The sequence below is a fragment of the Anabrus simplex genome, chromosome 4 (assembly GCF_040414725.1).
Source record: "Anabrus simplex isolate iqAnaSimp1 chromosome 4, ASM4041472v1, whole genome shotgun sequence".
Classification (NCBI taxonomy): Eukaryota; Metazoa; Arthropoda; class Insecta; order Orthoptera; family Tettigoniidae; genus Anabrus; species Anabrus simplex.
Genome location: NC_090268.1, coordinates 353769427 through 353783129, shown reverse-complemented (window position 1 = coordinate 353783129; position 13703 = coordinate 353769427).

Here is a 13703-nt window from a genome sequence, read left to right as displayed (position 1 = left end):
CAAGGCGCCTGTTCAGCATAGCAGGTGAGGTCGACTGGATGGGGTACTAGTCCTCCACCCCTGTTGTATCCGCCCGACCCTAACTCTCACGTTCCAGGATACTTCCCTTTAGGCAGTAGAGGTGGGATCCTTTGCTGAGTCCGAAGGAAAAACCAAATCTGGAGGGTAAGCGGATTAAGAAAGAAGGAAAGATTTATTATTATTATTATTATTATTATTATTATTATTATTATTATTATTATTATTATTATTATTATTATTATTATTATTAATTGGGAAAGAGAGCACTATCTTTGCCACTAATAAAGACGGTATCTGTCTACTGGTTACTACTACTACAACTACTACTACAGCAATATTGACTAAACGTGAATTTAGAGTATCATGAGAATGTGGGTGAATGTTTATTGATCTCATTCCTACTGTTGAGAACTAACCGCCCAAATAAGATGAGGTGTGCAGGGAAATGTGCAAGCTACAGAAGTCCACGTGTGACCTCATATCTTACCGCACTGCTGACAGCGGACCTACAGCCGCAGCGCCACAAGAAGGGACAAGACCGTCCAGCACTCCCAGCACTTGCTGTCCCGTGCGTCACCCGGTACTGGTGGAAATCCGACTCGCTGCAACTTCTGGAAGTAGTGTTCGTCACAATAATGATGGCCATGCGCTTGCTTTCTCAGCACGATGGACACTCCTAACCTCAAGAACAGCACTACTGTAGTTACATTATCTTTGTTTACCATGGAGGACACTCGCGTTTGTGTTTTAAATCCATCACTCCTCCGGTTCACCACGCATTAAATACTCCAGTCTCGACCATCCAGTAACTAACTTTTAAATATATTATTTCACTGTTGATTTTTTCGTTCACATCATATAATATCAAAGTCCATTCACTTTAATATTGGAGGGGATATTACTACTACACTTGGAAGTTCGCGAATAAAAATACTATATTCTTATTTCTTGGTCACTTATATATTAAATCGGCCACACACTTTAGCACTTAATAATACGACGAAATAACGTACTTCCACTGAATTATATATGTGTGTGTGGTTGACCCGTCAGAGATACGAACCCAGGTCCACTAGAAGAGTCTGATCTCTCCCGCGTGCAGTCGTCTGGCTGAACGCGGCGCGCCGTGCGTTGCGTGCTGGGCCCAGCCGCCAATGGAAGGCGCCACGGCGCAAGCGTCGTCACCTTTCGAGATGCCAGCTTGCCTGCCCAGCTTATGTTAACTGAGAGATTAGGACGTCCACGATAAATCTCCTGATTAGCAAAAGACCGATGTTCGCTTACGGTAACCACAAAAGACACTTGCCTTATTAAATACAGCTAATTATCAGGTTGTCACAGATGTGAGCAGTTTGTTAATTGGGTCAAAAGAACACTGGGATGAAAGTGGTATAAATAAACCATCTCCATATTTTATAAATTAGCTATGCAGCCAAATATGAAGGTTGATCTTGTCAACCATCCAGCCTATTATAATTTAGACAAAGCCTTACGTTGAGTTACCTTCATGAATGAAATAAAGGAATAGCAGAATAAATAACACCTGGTTGTTCACAATTGTGTACAGGAGGTGGTTATCCAGTCATCAGTACGCTCAATGTGACGGGATTGAAAATCTATTATTTACGAAGACCTTTTTTTTTTTTTTTTTTTTTGCTACTTGCTTTACGTCTCACCGACACAGATAGGTCTTATGGCGACGATGGGACAGGAAAGGGCTAGGAGTGGGAAGGAAGCGGCCGTGGCCTTAGATTAAGGTACAGCCCCAGCATTTGCCTGGTGTGAAAATGGGAAACCACGGAAAACCATCTTCAGGGCTGCCGATAGTGTGGTTCGAACCTACTATCTCCCGAATACTGGATACTGGCCGCACTTAAGCGACTGCAGCTATCGAGCTCGGTGAAGACTTGTTTCAATATACTACTGGCACACTAATGAATACCTGTATAGAGGGAATTCCGGCAAGACCGTATTTCTTTCGTTTCTTTTTTTATTTCTGCTGCTTTAACGTCGCATCAAGATATCGAAGGGCAACTGCTAAGATTGGGAAGGTAGCGGCCATAGCCTTAGTTAAGGAACAGCCTTGGCAATTACCTGGTGTGAAAATGGAACATAACGGAAAACCATCTTCAGGGATGCCGACGGTGGGATTCGAACGCACCATCTTCATAATGCAAGCCCACACCTGCGTGATTCTAACTGCGTGGCCAACTCGTTCGGTCACAATATCTCTACAGAACTACAGTAGTTAATAGGTCGTTAACTTCTATGACAATAGTGCATGTACTTGTGACTAGGGAACTGCATGCCGTCGTTGCGCCTGGTAAAACAGCTATGTGACAATATTTCAGCTTAGAACTCTCACCAGAAAAGTTCTGTCATCTAAAGTTCAGTATTACATCAACTATATCAACGCATTTTCGATTTAAGTGTTACATGTACTGCGGGTCAGTATTTCTCCCCTGAACATTGTCAACGGTATTTCTAAAAGCAACGACGACGTACTGTAACATAAATGCCATTTTTGCAACTGAAGGGCTTAGAGGAAAAGAGCCACCAAACCGTAAGTTTACAGAGAAGAGGAGTTTGTGCAAGTCTCGGCTATGTAAAAATATGGCATGAAATTAACATTTTGGAAACTTGATTTTAAAAGAGACAACATTACACACACTTTAATAAACAAACCTAGTCCGACTCGTTGGCTGAACGGCCTTCGGTGCAGAGGGTCCCGGGTTCGATTCCCGGTCGGGTCGGGGATTTTAACCTTAATTGGTTAAATCCAATGGCACGGGGCCTGGGTGTATGTATTGTCTTCATTATCATTTCATCCTCATCACGACGCGCAGGTCGCATTCGGGCGTCAAATAGAAAGACCTGCACTGGCGAGCCGAACCCGTCCTGGGATATCCCGGCACTAAAAGCCATACGACATTCAATAAACAAACCAAACCAAACTCCATGGCGCGAAAGTTCCAAGTGATCGCTGCTCAGTTCGAAGGCCTGCAGATTACGAGGTGATGTGTGGTCAGCACGACGAATCATCTCGGCCGTTATTCTTTCTAGACCGGGGCCGCCATCTCACCGTTATATAGCTCCTCAATTGTAATCACGTAGGCTGAGTGGACCTCGAACCAGCCCTCAGATTCAGGTGAAAATCCCTGACCTGATCGGGAATCGAACACGGGGCCTCCGGGTAAGAGGCAGGTACGCTACCTCTATACCACGGGGCCGGCCAATTTAATAAATATTGGCTGAAATATAACCACATACTAATATTTGCTGGCAAGATGTAGTGTTTACAGTGTACTATGTTTTCTGGTATGGGCTAGAATAAATTTGTTACCTTCATTGACCTGTCTCAGTCTTATCCTTGGCTTTGACAATATGAAAGTGGCTGAGGTATGAGTGTTGCTAGTAATGCCATTCCTTATGCAGCCAGACCCTGCTATGAAAGGTGTGAAAATGTCGCTCATAGGGTCGGTTGGTGTACGCATTTCAGTGGGCTTGGCAGACTGATATGCAATAGCAACTTCTGGCTCAGTGAGGAAAGCAATGGGAAACTAACTCACTCCTACTTTCTCTAGTACGCCTCCTCAGTGATACCTAGGCCATCTATGACAGATAATGGTGGATCTGATGAGGATCCAACCACCCTTCGCGCTGAATATCCAACACATTAATGAAAATAAGGGCAGTGCATCTGCGGCATTTGCCGGTTAACTCTATAACAGGCCACCTCGTTCGTAACAGCAAAGGTTTCGGGAACACAGTATAATTTTTGCTAAAATAGGAATTATTCCATGTTTTACTGAATAATTTAGTCGCATATCATTGCAAGAACCAGTGAGCACTGAATGGTCTGCAAAGCACTACAGTATATCTAGTTGCTCGCCTCTGTTTTCCACTGCAAGCCTTCCGATACTTTCATCATCTCTCACTGAGTGATAAAAGAAAGCAAAAGTAGGTAGTGCAATCTCCAGTACACTCTATAAAAATCCCCAAATATTGCAGTCTTCATTCCATTTGATTGGCCAATGGCATTTATTATTAGGGTAGCGACACGTGTGGCATGAGCCTTTTTCTTCACTACACCTCTCAAGAGCACACAAAAAAGGTTTTCTGTTTCTTTCAGACAGCAGGTAGGGTTGTAGTTCTTAACCACAACAGACGATACCTAAAAATGCCCATCCATGTGGCATGTGCCTCCTTTTCAACTGGCCTCTAACTTGTCTTCAGTTAAAGGATGGAAAGTCAAAAATCATTACAATTAACTTGAGCAGCTACAGTTATTACCTTTATAGCTAACACTGCGTGGTGGTACGGTACGGGTCGTGTAGTTGTAAGCTTGCAAATGATGATGGGTTTGAACCCCATTTTCGTCAGCCCTGTAGACGGAGTCCCATTTTAACACGAGCCACATGTGGGCCTGTGCCTTAGTTCAAACCACGCTCCCTACCTTCTAAACCCTAGATCTTTCTTATTCCACAGTCTTCGAAAACCTTAGTGTCTGAGTGTGACGTTAAGCTACTAGCAAAAGAGAAAGGGAAAACATTACTGCAGAGCACAAGAAGATGCCACTCTCCGAATTCCGCATAATTATGCTTAAGAATTATAAACAATTTCTGTATTACTCTTTTATACCATTCAGTTATTCGTTAACATTTATTTTAAAGTTATCACACTACATAGTATCAGTAATAATTACTGTTATTGGTCCCTGTAACTAGTTTTACGGTTTTTGGAGACGCCAGAAGTTGTTTTTAGTGCCGGTAGCCTAAAGACATGAAACTGCTTCTTTCTTCTTCTTCGGGGTGTTCCCGAAGTCTGCTCCCCCCGCGTGGTGATTGACTCTATTCTACATCGCCTCCTACATGCCGTAGTTCTAAGAAGATAGAGATAAGAGGGAGGATTAGGAGGTTTGATATTAAGGAAGTATCTGCCCTCTCCACAAGCTCTGCATGTTATTAGGCCAGATGTGACAATAGGGTTTGTACTTTTGCACCTTGTGGAAAAAGGAAATTAAAAAGTCAAAACAAATACAGAGTGACAATAAGGAAGGATAAGGATAATATGAATAAGAGACCTGCTTGTTCTAGAATAATGAATATAATTACTAGTAGGTTAAATATAATATCACCGGAGGAGTTGGCCGTGCGGTTAGGGGCACGCAGCTATGAAATTGTATTCGGGGGATAGTGAGTTCGAACCCCACTGTCGACATCCCTGAAGATGGTTTTCCGTGGTTCACCATTTTCACACCAGGCAAATGCTGGGACTGTACCTTAATTAAGGCCACAGCCGCTTCCTTCCCACTCCTGGGCCTTTCCTTTCCCATAGTCGCTTTAAGACCTATCTGTGTTGGCACGACGTAAAAAATTGTAAAATATAATACCAAATGTAATAATATAAAAATTCGTGTCATTATCTTCTATTCTTAATTCAGTCGTTAAGTAAGGCACGGTGTTAATGTATGGATGCCCCAAAAATGTTGTTACACAAAAGTGAGCATTAAACAAGCTAAGAAAAGGGAAGATACATTAATGAAATGTTTTCGTGGCTCATTGTATTAACGTAAATAAATAATTGAACTGGATTAAAGCCACTATATATACATCATTTATATTATTTATTTCTTTAGAGGAGATGCATGCTGTCTTAGACAATATAACACTGTTAACGTCTAGGACAAAATAAATTATATTTAGTCTAGTAATAGTCAAATAATTATAAGAGGAAAATGTAATGCATGTATCAAACTCCATGAATTGCAATCCAGAACTAGGGGATGGGAGTAATTCTATTCTACTTGAGCATCTATCCTCAAATATTATGAGAGTGAGTCGGGACTGAATCCGCCATCTTGGGCTCACTTAACCGACTGAGCCACTCCGTTCGGCGTGTAAAAGCACAGATTTTATTGAACACTTGCAGAAATCAGAAGTTAGTAACGACGTATGGCCTCCGGAGTGCCTTGGTGCAGGTATTTTTCTAGTACTGTGGAAGGCCTATAAGCGACCTCCATGTCTGTGAAGATGGGACCCTACCTACTGTAAGAGCCATTGGAATTTGAATTAACCAATGAAGGTTTTAGTCCCCGACCCGGTCGGGAATAGAACCTAGGACCTCTTGGATGAAAGGGCAGCACACTAACCATCTAGCCATGGAGCCGAACAACCGGAAGTAAAGTGTCACTTAAAGCTCCAAATTACAGAATTCGTACAAGCTGGTTGTCCTCGGATATAAACCTGAACTGTGTTTCGGGATGGGGAATATGAGTGGAATTCTATACTTCCGTTTTCTGGAATTAATTAAAAAGGTACGAACGTGAAACCCTGCTATATGAGGATGTGTGTTGCCTTCAGATATTAGAATTTCAGAATCAAAACATTTATATTACTATTTTCCCTCACCTACTCGTATGAGTGTTCAACACAATTTACAACCGGAATCACCTTAAATACTATATACTAGGAAAACAATGAAAAATAAAGCTGATAATGTGGGGCACAGTGGGGTGTTCTGTTTCTACAGTCTGGCTTCATTCTAATACTAACACTGCGTTCGCGAAAGCTGGGAAACTAGGTCACAGTTATTGGCAAAGGATTCTGAGATAAAGTACTGCTATCCCTATCTCCATGGTGGACCAGTCTGCTACAAGACAGTGGCTTGTATACCCTAGTTGTAATTTCATTTAGGTTCTACGGACTCTGTGTTTATGATCATGCGTGCGTAGAACTTGTCTAGTAATGTTTACGATGGCCGTATCTGCAATCTAGATGGAAATTTAGAAGAATTGTTCTAACTATAAACCAGCATCATCCCAGTATACGCGTCGGGATGAAATGGTTTTTCATGTAATATATTCAAGAATGCACAACGGTTGTTATGAATCACATCTATATCTTAAATTGTGGAATAGTAAACACTGTTTCCAGCATCTATGGATATATCTATGTTTAATGAAGTAGTTTTATAATTGATAGTCGTCCTTTTTCGGTGAAAAGAACATTTATTTACGTGTTCATAAAAATAATATAACCTATATTCACGTTCAGAATTGTTACGTAATGCTCCATTTCAGTAGCTAAACTATCTCTTTATCCTTCACCACTGCTCATCATCTTTCACTTTTATATATGTTAATCGTAGGGATAAAACGTGAATTTTTGTGGTTTCGAAATGAGAAACTTTCTTTTATTCAGAAAGCCTTTGCTTGCTTGGGTTTGTCTACCTTCCTAGTTTCTGTTGAAAGATTGTAATAGGCTTACTCAAAAATTCAGCTCACACCGAGCTCGATAGCTGCAGTCGCTTAAGTGCGGCCAGTATCCAGTAATCGGGAGATAGTGGGTTCGAGCCCCACTGTCGGCAGCCCTCAAGATGGTTTTCCGTGGTTTCCCATTTTCACCTTAATTAAGGCCACGGCCGCTTCCTTCCAATTCTTAGGCCTTTCCTCTTCCATCGTCGTCATAAGACTTATCTGTGTCGGTGCGACGTAAAGCAAATAGCAAAAATTCATCTAACTCCTCTAAAGTTTAATTTCTTACTTATGCATTACCTGTATGACGGCATACTTCTAATGATTTTATAATTATTCATAGATTATGAGGGATTTTTAAAAGATTTTTTATTCTCTATCTTTATGCGTAATAACACATTTTGTATAAATATGCTGTATATTATGACAAGCCAATTGAGTGCCAGTTTCTATGTTAAATAATTTATAGGCTTATATAACTAACAATAGAATGATAATAAAAATGGCTTTCGTCCCATGTCCCATTATATCCTGTTGCCTTCAAAATAGAGTCGTGTGGAAGGGTTGCATATCTCACAGGGTCTTAAATCAATTCTTAACTATACGATTGTGAACATCCTGGTTACAGTAAAGAACTACCACTCAATTTGTCATGTTCCATATAATATAGAATGAGTAGGGGGTTGTGAATTTTCGTCAAGAAAGTATTTCTCTGATATTCTAGGCATGACTGCTTTCGGTCCATGCACTCCACGAATTTTTATTTCATTTAATGCAAAGATCGAAATGGAGGTAGCGACGGACAATATCTTCCAATCAAATTTTAGAAATGCGGGGAAGGACTGCGGCTATCGAACTGGAAATAACGGTAACAGCATTCAAATGAACTCCTGGCTGAGGTGAAATATGCTGAGTCGCGTGCAAAGACGTCAAGCCAAGTCCTTGACCCAAAATAATTCTGCATAGAACAGGGCTGTCCACTTCTCTTCCCTTATCATGACTTTCTTGGAATGCCTCCTTTACTTCTGTCAGTAACATTTTAAAATTACCTCATTTATTTATTACACATTTATTTATGTGTTCATAATAATAATAATAATAATAATAATAATAATAATAATATATATATAATAAGACTTTTGTCTGTACATTGCTTAGAATGTGAAAATAATGATATTTCGGTATCGGTCATGTCCATAGTAACAAGGAAGTGCACTTTTTACTTTTCCGTAATTTCTGTCTATCTGTCTGTCTGTCTGTCTGTCTGTCTGTCTGTCTGTCTGTCTGTCTGTCTGTCTGTCTGTCTGTCTATCTGTCTGTCTGTACACGCATCATGAGAAAACGGCTGAAAAGAATTTAATGAAAATCGGTATGTGAAGTCGGAGGGTAGGCCACTACAATCTAGGCTATAAATCATTTTACTCGCGCGGAGTGAAATGGTAGTTTAGGGGAAGGCCTAAAATTGAATTCTCAAATATTTATATTATTAGTGATCCTATCGATAAATACTACATAACTAAAGTTATATAGAATTACATTCCCAATCACTTATGTCATACATTAATACCGTACCGGTTTTGATAACACAGATATTCACGAATTTGTATGTTTGTTGCCAAGTCCAGAATTTAATGAAAGTCGGTATATAGAGTCGGGGAATAAGAAACTACAGTCTAAGTTATAAACAATTATCTTCCCCCTGTATGACATTGTAGTTTAGTGAAAGGCACCTACAATTTCATTTTTAAATACCTATGTTATTGTCCTATCGAAAAGTACAACATAACAAAAGTTATACAGAATACAATTTCCGACCATTTATGTTTTATTCAGTTTTACCGTATCGACTATGATAAGAGTGGTATTTCAGAGTCGCAAGAAAACTAAATGTGCAGGCCTACAATATTGAAAGTGCATAACATTGATCAACAATAACATTACGTTGTAGTGATGTTCTTTGTCTCTTATGTTGCTGCTCAACTCCGATATATGGGATTACTGATGCGTACCGAGTATAACAGCCTGACTGAATATTGGTGGGAAATAGCTGGGGAGTTTTGAATTTGCAGTATGCACTCTTAAGGCAGAGGCTCACTTAGTAGTAGTAGTCGTAGTAGTGGCAGTAGTAGTAGTAGTAGTAATAGTAGTAGTAGTATGGCCTGGTCTAGAATTACAATTTAGGCATATTCCAAAATATAGCACCACAGTTCACTAAATAACTTAAAATTCAACCCCGAAAAGAGCCGTTTCTTAAAAAGAGCCTCTTCCTCTTAACTTTTATTACATTCTACATTCCTTTTATTCAAAATTAGCAGTGAAGAGGGGGTTTCTCCTCTGGCTTGAAGGATAAAATTGTCTCCAAGTCAGATAGATTTTTTTCGCCGCCAGTGTAGTGAATTGAGAATTCCCGATTCATCAGGTACTCCTAGGAAACAGATTAATAAAAGGGCATAGTTTTTGCCCTGGGACTCTCCACTATTTGACCCCCCGCTCACCGAAAAGAAACTAAGTGTTCACGGATCACGGCTGCCTGCGGCTTGGTCATTCCAGCTCTGGAACTTTGGACTATTAGATCGGCAGTGTAGTTCTGTTCGTTAAAAGTGAGAAAATGTGTGGTGTTTCATTTGTTCAAGTATTTCATGTGAAATCATTGTTTTTACTCGCGCCATTCCTACTGACGTCATTGTAATGACTTATGTTCATTTCAGTTGGGGAAACTACTAAGACAGTCTTTCTGAGGATGTAAAAAAGCAGGCGGAGAGTATCTGCCATTATAATGCAATTCCCCAACCTGATTGTGACTGATGGTAGACAAGCGGGCCTACCATTTCAATGAAATTCCCTAACGCAGTCTTCATATGAGAAAAGACGTTTGGTGATTTCTCCGTCGCATTTTTAGGGTAACATTAAGAGCTATGCAATTTATTACAGTCTTACTCACAACGTATACTCTACCTAACCTACAATTCTGTATACAATGTAGAATTCTGTAGCGAAGCACGGGAACATCAGCTAGTATAACCTATAGGCGCGTTCAGAATTCTTCTCTAATGCTCTATTTCAAGAGCTAAATTGTCTTCATCCTTCACCATTGCTCAGCATCTTTGCTTTATATAATTGTACGATAATGTATCGTTTCTCTTTCTTCACATCTCTTCGTTTTCCACTCCTAAATTCCTCTGAAGATATTAGAAAATGTTTCTGTCTTCGTGGATTTGTTCCATTCTCTGTAAAATAACAAGAGCTCTTTTTAAATTTTGCATATTTATTTCTCATCTGTGAGTTTTCATTCCCAGTCAGTCTAGTGTAAGAAATCTCATTTGAAAAATCACGTAGTGCCAGGAAGACCATCCGGCCGTGAAACCCCAGCTTAAACCAAAAAATGGGTCACATCCCTCTGGTGATCCCTAGAAGTATTTGACCTTGTATAAGCTGAAGAATTTTGTTTGCCATATATGTGTATTTTCGCGGTCTAGGGAGATAAGAATAACGGTCGGAATGATTTGTTGTGCTGACTACACGACACCTCATAATCTGCAGGACTTCGGGATGAGCAGCAGTCGATTCTTAGAACAAGGCCCCATGGGGTTTGGTTTCTTTATATGTATATTCCTCAGATCTTTCCTCGTCTCCTTGTCGTATTTTAGAAGGCGTGTCACTCCCATACATTTGTTGCATAACATGACCTGATTTTCCTTATTTTATTTTATTACAGCTTTACTCTTGTGTACACCCATTAACTACGTCTCACTTCCCTTTAAATCAACATTTTGGTTTTTATTGTTATTTTATGAAACTTATTTTATATAACTCTGTGTTTTTGTTATTACATTCTTTGCTTATTACTTTTCCTAAGCCTTTTATTCTTTAGACCACCTTCTTGCACACCCTCCTGTCTTTGTTAGCTAAACCTCATCCTCCACAGGCCTCCATACCTATGCCACCGATAAGTTTGTTTGCACTATCCATCCAGTAACACTCATTCTATTGCTTCATTTGAAGTTGTTACGCTTTCCTTAGGATTTCACCTGCTGCTCTCTCCAGTCTTTAATCTGAAACAATACTCTTTCGTTTAGCAGCGTTTATTAATACTTTCACAAATCATTCTTCCTGAACTATCTGCAACACAAATTGGAAATTTCATTTTTATTTTAGAAATGTACATATTACATTGAAAATCCACACCCTGTTTTCAGTCATTCTATCGGGTCAGGAATGGTATAAATGAAGCCCCCATCTAGCGGCGAGGATAGAAATGATGCCGGCTGCCGAAGCCTGTCGCACTCCTTTGGGGCAATGAATGGCAAATGCTATTGGAGAGTATTGCTGGAATGAATTATGACAGGGAAAAGCGGAGTGCCCGGAGAAAAACCTGTCCCGCCTCTGCTTTGTCCAGTACAAATCTCATATGGAGTGACAGGGATTTGAACCACGGAACCCAGCGATGAGAGGCCGACGCGCAGCCGCCTGAGCCGCGGAGGCTCTTTACATACTACATTGATCACCGTAATTCCATTGTTGTATTGTCTGTTATAAGAGGCAGTAATCTGGCTCCTGTATGAGAATAAATACGTCTTAAGAAGTCACTAGAGCAAAGTCTCCTCGATATCTGATTAACCTAAGGTCAGGTTCTGGACGTCATTCTTTTAAATCTATAATAATTTATACAGGTTCGGTACACATATGACTATGATCTCGTTGTTAAAGGCATCAGTAGTTCGTATTTTACGGCGATGAGAGTAACATTCAGCGTGTTTTTAGAAAATCCGTTTTCATCCACCGTATGACATACGCATTTGTTTTCTTGTAAATTTACTAAAACAAAATCCTAAAAAATTCTATTGGAGATATCATTTAGCTCTAAATAAAAGGCAGCACCCCCAGCACAATTCGGATGAAATAATTTCTTAATGGCTGTGGATAATTAATATTGCAGTAAGTAAGTAATTAAAACAGACTAGAGGATTACCAACGAATACATTGCATTATTTTTCTTTTAACTACAGCATATCCGGAAGTGGTAATCAATCAGAATAATAGTCTAGAAGTCTGTCACAGCAAGCGCAGTATGGCACAAATATGAAAGTTTTATCTTAGAATTTAGCTCGAGTGAGTTTGCAAAAAACCGCGCTCAGCAAATCTGTCAAAACTCTCTAAGGCAAAGATTTAATCAATTATCTCCGTCCGTTCACACTTTTCATTCAGCGTGTTTTCACCCAAATAATTGCAGTGGTGAGTCTCTGCATTAACAGGACGTTTACGGAGTCATTCACCCTTTCCTGTAAGCTTTGTCATGCGATAACGGCCAAACAAATGAAGATCTGTATTTTGCCTAAATTTAATGTTTTGGAATTTCAATGTTTGCTAATGAAAAATCATCTTGGAATATCATCCGAAAATTTCTGGCAATCAGTGGTAATCATAATACACCATTTTAAGAATAACAATCTATAGAAAGCAACCATACGACGAAGGCTACCGTGTGCAGGTATTTTTTATTGGACCCCATTTAGGCGTTCCGTTTTATTCTACCAGATGGCAAGGAAATAGAACTTCGTTGGGCGATCTGTAGCACAGTGTTTAAAATTAATTGTAAATTGAATTTTAATGAATGTTGTTGGGTAAACACGAAATCTACTCTAGAGATAATTTACATGTCGACATCATAAACCATGGAATGTCGAATGGACTTTCTTTTGATCTTCAGAAATACGACCACCTTTTCTGGACTTGAACCCGCGTTCTTAGAATCTGGATGCAGACAATGCACCACTGAACCACAGAGGATGCTCGTCGGAGCAAATAAGGAATAATAACAAAAATAAAATAAAATACAAATCCATGGCGCAACAGCCTATTTAAGACCTCGGTTTGCCAAGCCGACAGCTATCCCAGTAAGATGGCCTGCAGGTACTGGAGTACCACATGGTCAGCATGACTACATCGCCACTGGTACTGGTTGGCTTTCACGAATAGATTATCGTCCTCTCGCATCAAACAACTCTTCAGTTGTTCTCACGAAGCTGAGGGAACGTCATTCCAGTATGTAGTTCACAATTAAACCGGGAACGAAACCCGGAGCCTCTGAGTAAAAAGCAGGCATGCTACCCTTACACAATGGTGCTGCTGCTGCTAATAATAATAATAATAATGATAATAATAATAATAATGATAATAATAATAATGATAATAATAATAATAATAATAATAATAATAATGGTTTTGGGTTCCACTAACAAGAGGAAATAGGGTGGCATGGGGGTTGCATCAAACCAGTCTATGAACTGATGACTCAAATAACAACACATTGTATTTTCTTCAGTAAATTTAAATTCACCGTGTGTATTTTGTTCCTTGAATGTAGGAAAATAACATTATGTTCTGCGTATTTATTTATTTATTTATTTATTTATTTATTTATTTATTT